Below are 7,399 nucleotides of genomic sequence, written 5' to 3' on the forward strand. Positions count from 1 at the left end.
GATTATTTGTTCAACACTTTAAAACTGCAGTAAACATACCGATAACTTATTTTTTGGTATAATAAATAAATGTATACAATATACTTCGGTTATTTAATATTGAAATTACATTAAGATCTTCTGCGAAAGAAAAGAATGTAGGCGTTGGTTTCATTTTGAATGCTTAGGTTTAAGAAAGAACCCACCTAAGACTAAAAAGTGGATTTGCAATATGTGCAAAACGAGAAGATAGTACTATTTTTAAACATTTTTCTGTTTTTTATTTCGTTTAAATAGCATAAATTATAACTTAAAGTTTGTATCAGGTTTATAGTAATCTATGTTTATTTGATTGATGATCAAGAGTTTTTTGCAAATTTGTGTTTTAAATGAAAAAAAAAAATTCTAAAAGAGTGTTCTATAAAAGTATTATTTTATTAATGAAAGACTTTGCAAAGCTAGATAAAAATACAAAGGTTATTCAAAATAATCAAAAAAGTTACATGATATACAAAAAATTAAAGTTCTAAAACTACTATTTATGCAAACTGAGCTAAGTTTTAAACGCAGATAATTCATGTGAAAAAGGTTGTTAACATTTAAAAAGGATTTTACAATGTTTGACAAGATTTCAAGTAAAAACATAGAAGTTATGAACCCTAGAAACAAAGTGTTAAGTTCTTAAATATATGCTTTTTGTTACAGCGCTAGCTAAGTTTAATAGCAGATCATTCACGTAAAAAAGGTAATTTTAAAAAGACCATAACTTTTTAAGTACATGATATACACAAATTTTTGTTTAAATGGGTCGTTTTGTTAACATTGAAAAACGATTTTACAAAGTTTGACAAGATTTCAAGTAAAAACATAGAAGTTATGAACCCTAGAAACAAAGTGTTAAGTTCTTAAATATATGCTTTTTGTAACAGCGCCAAGTTTAATAGCAGATCATTCACGTAAAAAAGGTAATTTTAAAAAGACTATAACTTTTTAAGTACATGATATATACAAATTTTGTTTAAATGGGTCGTTTTGTTAACATTGAAAAACGATTTTACAAAGTTTGACAAGATTTCAAGTAAAAACATAGAAGTTATGAACCCTAGAAACAAAGTGTTAAGTTCTTAAATATATGCTTTTTGTAACAGCGCTAAGTTTAATAGCAGATCATTCACGTAAAAAAGGTAATTTTAAAAAGACTATAACTTTTCAAGTACATGATATATACAAATTTTGTTTAAATGGGTCGTTTTGTTAACATTGAAAAACAATTTTACAATGTTTGACAAGATTTCAAGTAAAAACATAGAAGTTATGAACCCTAGAAACAAAGTGTTAAGTTCTTAAATATATGCTTTTTGTAACAGCGTTAAGTTTAATAGCAGATCATTCACGTAAAAAGGTAATTTTAAAAAGACCATAACTTTTTAAGTACATGATATATACAAATTTTGTTTAAATGGGTTGTTTTGTTAACATTGAAAAACGATTTTACAAAGTTTGACAAGATTTCAAGTAAAAACATAGAAGTTATGAACCCTAGAAACAAAGTGTTAAGTTCTTAAATATATGCTTTTTGTTACAGCGCTAAGTTTAATAGCAGATCATTCTTGTAAAAAAGGTAATTTTAAAAAGACCATAACTTTTTAAGTACATGATATATACAAATTTTGTTTAAATGGGTCGTTTTGTTAAGATTGAAAAACGATTTTACAAAGTTTGACAAGATTTCAAGTAAAAACATAGAAGTTATGAACCCTAGAAACAAAGTGTTAAGTTCTTAAATATATGCTTTTTGTTACAGCGCTAAGTTTAATAGCAGATCATTTACGTAAAAAAGGTAATTTTTAAAAGACTATAACTATATTTAAGTACAACATATGAAAACATTTTTTTTCTTTGGTAAAGTTAGGTAACATTTAAGAACGATTTTACATAGTTTAACAAGATTTCAAGTATAACTGTGGAAGTTATGATAATGGCAAGGACAGTGTTTAGTTATTGAAAAAATTCTTTTTAATACAGCACTAAGTTTTAAACGCAGATTATTCATGTAACAAAGGTAATTTTAATAACATATTTTCCAAAATCACTTTATAAATTATTCAAAATACTTAAAATAAAATATGCCCGCGATTAAATTTTAATTAAATTCGTCGAATTTAAATTTAAGGTTGTCAACGCAACGGCTATACTGATTAGATAATGTAATTTAAGTTTATGTAACAGTTATATATATTTTTTTAAAAGTTTTAATGTTTACTTAAAATATTTGTTAAGTTGTTTAGAAACTAAATTATGTGTTTAGTTATACAAGATATAAAGAGATTTAAAACCTTAACTTATAAAAGTTAGGTAATAAACGTTTATATCAAACAAAGGATAAAAGTATATATAGCTTAATTTATAATAAATGGCGTATGGAAACAAATTATTTTTATTATTTTTACTTTGATATAACTAACCTATTAAATTTTAGAAATTTTTTTTTTTAATTATCTTAAAATAGTAATTTGTATAAAGTTCTTACTTTTTAAACTCTACATGCATTAACAGTTTTATGCTCTAAAACATTTACTTTTACAGATATCGCGAAGTTTTAATGTTAGATTTTTCATGTATAAGAGATACTTTGTAAAATATTTTACTTTTTTTAATACTATTTTTAAATTCATCAATAGTGTATGACTCGATTGCCTCATATGCAAGGTTCTTAAAACAATTACTCGCGAAGTTTTAATGATAGAAACTTAATGTATAAAAGGTACTTCGTAAAATACTTTACTTTTTTTATTACTATTTTTAAAATCGTCAATAGTGATATGACTTTTCTCAAAGCTTTTTTTAGTTTAATAAATAATAACCATCAACAGTATTTTTTTTTAGTGAGGTTTAAAAACTTAAGTAAGGTTTTTGTTTAGATTTTTTTTTTATTGTTATGATTTAATATTTTTAGTTCGAGTTTTAAATTAGCTAAAACTGAGTTTTTTTATTTATGTTTTTAGTTTTTATTTTTTCATCAGTTTGTAAGCCTTTTTATTGTTACTTTAGCTTTTTATTAATATTTTTGAATCTTAGCCAGAAAAAAATCTTAGCCAAGTTTTTACTTTAGATAACTTTTACTTTAGCCAACATTAGCCAGTTTTTACTTTAGCCAACATTAGCCGCGATGAAGTTGTTCAAGCATAACGTTTTCAGTCTTTTTTTGAATCTTAGCCAGAAAAAAATCTTAGCCAATTAAGATCTCAATCCAGATGTTAGAAGTTTAATATATATTTTTAATGGAAAAAATTATAATTTCAATGAATATAATTTTTTATAGCCAAGTTATGACAATTTTTTTTAATTCACTAAGCTTTGCATATCGTTTAGTAAAAAATGGGAGAGTAGTTTCGTTATATAAATAATCATTTACTGAAATATATTTTCTAGTTTTTCCTGTAAACTCAATTTTACAAGTTCATTGCAAGTTCAACTTCTCACTTTCTAAAGCTCTGGTTTTATATTTACATTAGAAGTTTTTTATCATGTATTTATTTTGCCTGGGGAAATGTGTTTTTTGAAACATGTTAGCTGCAGCAGTACTGTTAAAATATTTGACTTAATTTATCTATATTTAGTTTAAGTTTCAACAAATTAATAAAAAAGTTTGTTGTGTGTTGAGCTTGAGTTGATTAGACTAAGATAGAGTCTTAAATATTAATACTGTACAATACATTATTTGCAGAAATAAGCTATAAATAGAACAAATAAATTCAAAAACTCTACAATTACAACCAGCCGTCAGCACTAACAGCCATAAGCAAATATAAAAAGGTATTTTACGAAATATTGTATTCAAGCTTGTGCGAAGTATCTGAGATAAATTAATTTTTTCTCTATACAAAACAAGTTTTTTATTAGTAAAGTACTAAAAATAAGGAATCATCTTTAAATGCTTTCAAAAAATTTGCTTGAAATTATCTGCTCATACTTAATTACTGAAATACACAATTTACAATACAGCGTATCATACCCTATTTGCCCTAAACATTTGGAATATATTAAAAAGCAAAATTAGAAGTAAAAATAATATAGTTTATTGAATGAACGACAAAAAAAAAGAAGCTTAAAGTTAAAATATCTTGTTTTTGAAGTCTAAAAATATTTGGTGCACAAAAACCTTTCGGTTAACGAGTCACACACCACGGAACGGATACCTTTTAACGTCTTGTCCAGGACTAATAAAAGACACTTATAATCTTTTTTACTGTTATGTTTTTGAGAGGACAATTTTACTTATAAATTTATGAAAGAAAGCAACTGAAACAGAAAAAATAGTACCATAAAAGTAAGGTGCTCTTAAGAAAAGCAATATTTTTCATATACACAATACACATGGAATTAAATTTAACCAAAACCAAGTTTGTACTGTTTTATTAAAAAATGTAAAAAAAAATAAAGTAATTAATATGAATTTAAAACTGTTATTCATAGAATGCTTAAAAAAAGAGAAAAATGAATTATAAAGTGTTATAACTTTCTACTACATGATGTTTTTTTTCATTTATTTCAATAAAACATAGACACAAGCTGTTATTACTTTTAATAAAAAATGTTCTACAGGTGCCATTTGTATGTATAAAAAACGTTTTCAATCAAGATTTTTTTACTGTTAGTTTTTTTATTCTCTAAATTTTTACAGCTGTGGCCTTGAGGTTATTAGTCAAGTGAAAAGAGTCTATTTTAAATTTAAAGCTATTATACACATTGAAGTTCAAAAATTATCTTTGTGTAAAGAATTTTCCATTAAACATTTTTAAAGCATAAATTAATGTACCTGCTAAAGAAAAAGTAACTTTGCATTTTTACAATAAATACTCTTCATTGATACATGTTTATTATTTTAAAGCTTTTTTAATTTTATTTAGCATTTTTAAGTTAAACAAAACATTTAAGAAGTCACTAAGAACGAAAGTATCATAAACATAAACATGTTTGCATCTACATAAGTTAAAAAAAATTGTCCTCTCAGTAAATATGGAATTTTTTGCCAAACAATGATAGAAAGTATACTAAAAAAGCACACAAATAGATTAATTAATGTTTATTCAAACTGTCTTTATTTAATACTAAAAAAATCACTCATGCTCTGTTACTATAACGTGATTGAAAGAAGATCTGTCGTTATCGTTGTAATGCTTAAAAGCAACCGCTGGTTTTCCCCTACTCCGAAACCTCATTCTCATCCTGCAATAATCCGCGTGCCTCCTCCCAACATCCTCCGCCCTTTTCTCCCAATCCCCTACCACCCTGACGTACTCTTCCACCTCCTCGGAAAGTCGCAGCACATTTTCTCGTATCACCTCCATTCCAAGCTCCCTGTTCTTGTTCCTCGACTTCCACCGCATCACTTCCGCGAGGATCTTCTTGTGCCTGCAGCTCCTGCTGAGTTTCGGCCTCGCTTCCACACAGTACCCGTCAAAGTGGTACGCTCCGTACTCATATTCGTCAAAGAGCATTTTGGACGCGTCGTTAAGGAAGCTCAAAGGTAAGAGGCTCAAGTCTGAAGCCTCGTTGAAATGTAATCTTGTGCTGACGTACCCCGGGTCGGGGTGGAACAAGTCCTGGTTGGAGTACATGTGGATGTCCACGTGGTCGTAGCTTATTTTGTCGTAGCACGAGTAAAAGTTGCGCAGTTCTTTCTCGACTTGTTTGAATTTTTCCAAAGTTGACTCGTAATCAGGTGATCCGTGGTTCAAGTTTTTGTAGAGCCTGACCAAGTATTCTACGTGCGCCACGATGGTCTTCGCGTAAGAACTGTTCCAGAGATCGAGTTTTTTGTGGAGTTTTTTGATGATTTTCTTGTTGTTTTGACGCTCTCTGTCATCTTTGCTTCTAAAAAAGTTTCTGAGATGATACATGTTTAGCTACTTTTCATTATTTTAAAGTTAAAACTTAATAAAGTTTATTTAAGCTGAATGTATGAACAACAAGTGAAGATTATTTTAATTGATTTGAATTAACAGATTAACTGAGTTGTTGTGGTTTTGATTAGTTTAAATCGTTATAAGCATAACTTTAAAAAAGATAATCTTCATTTATTTAAGAGGATTGAATTATCTTTAGTATTTATCTATACGGTATCCGTTCGTTTTTTTAGATAAACTGTCATCCAAACAGAATTAACTTCACAGTTTCCTTAAAGCCGTTTAAGAACTTTTAATTAGTTTATATTCGATAGATTAAAACTAAAAATAAAGGGTTTATCTTTATTAATTATTAAAGTTTTTATTATACCGTGTTATAGAAATTTATTACTGTACTAATAATGACAATCTGTTTTTATTGTTTGTAGCAACATGTATTATTTTGTTTTGTATAACAGTAGTATTTTTTTTAAACAACTTGCTTAACTATGAACTAAACTCAGTTTTACAGAGGACTAACTAACTGTTACCACTTTTAAAAATTTAAAAATGCAGTATAACTAAACCTAAAAGATTTTATTGTTCAAAGGTAAAACACATTAAAGTTAAACATACTTTTTAAAAGTAATTTAAACATTTTTCAGCGTTACTTTTTTACTAACGACTAAACAAAGTATATTTCTAGGTGTAGAGATGTTCAATTCGTAGCGACTAGCCTTAAAATTAATTTGGCAACTACTTTTTAGCGTATTTTGCTTTTAAATTATTAAATATCTTACTGAATAAACCTTAGTTTAAACTTAAAGTAGTAAAAACTGATACTTTATTATTACTAGTCATCATTAAATCATTCTTAAACTAATAGTAAAACTATTTTGTAGGTATTTGTTCGTTCAAAAAGAAAAAAAAACTTAACTAAATAGACTCATTGTTGTACCATTATTTTCTGGCGTCTAGTTAGTAGTTACAAACAAATAAATAAGCAAAAACAAGTCAAGTTTATAAAACTTGATATCTCAACAGACTATGACATAACAACTTACTCTATAAAAGCTTAAAAAAGGGGTGTTGTTTAAATTTGTTTTCTGTTTTTAATAAAATGTGGTTGAAAGTTTGAAACCAATTTAGTTATTTTTTAAAAACTAGTCAAATATTTACACTTAATTTAGAAAAAAAGGTTTTGATTATATTGTAACCTTTTTTATTTATTAGGTAGAAAATTAATTACAGTATGAAAACATCGTCTGAAAACTTACAAAATATATTAAATAGCTTTTTTTAAGGTTTAATTATGTTCGAAACTTTTCTAATTTACTTACTGTAAGTTTAAATTTTATAAAATGTAATCTAATACTTAGAAGTTTTACAAGTTTTGAAATCAAATTTGTACAGTTTTCAATAAATTGTATAGAACTTTTTTATAAAAAAAAAAAATTGATTTAATACTGTTGTTTTATTTTACTTATAACAAATTACTATAAATATGTTTCTATATGGATATCAAATTTGTA

This window comes from Thalia democratica, chromosome 6 (genome assembly GCF_965202585.1).
Source record: "Thalia democratica chromosome 6, ktThaDemo2.hap1.1, whole genome shotgun sequence".
NCBI classification, from domain to species: Eukaryota; Metazoa; Chordata; class Thaliacea; order Salpida; family Salpidae; genus Thalia; species Thalia democratica.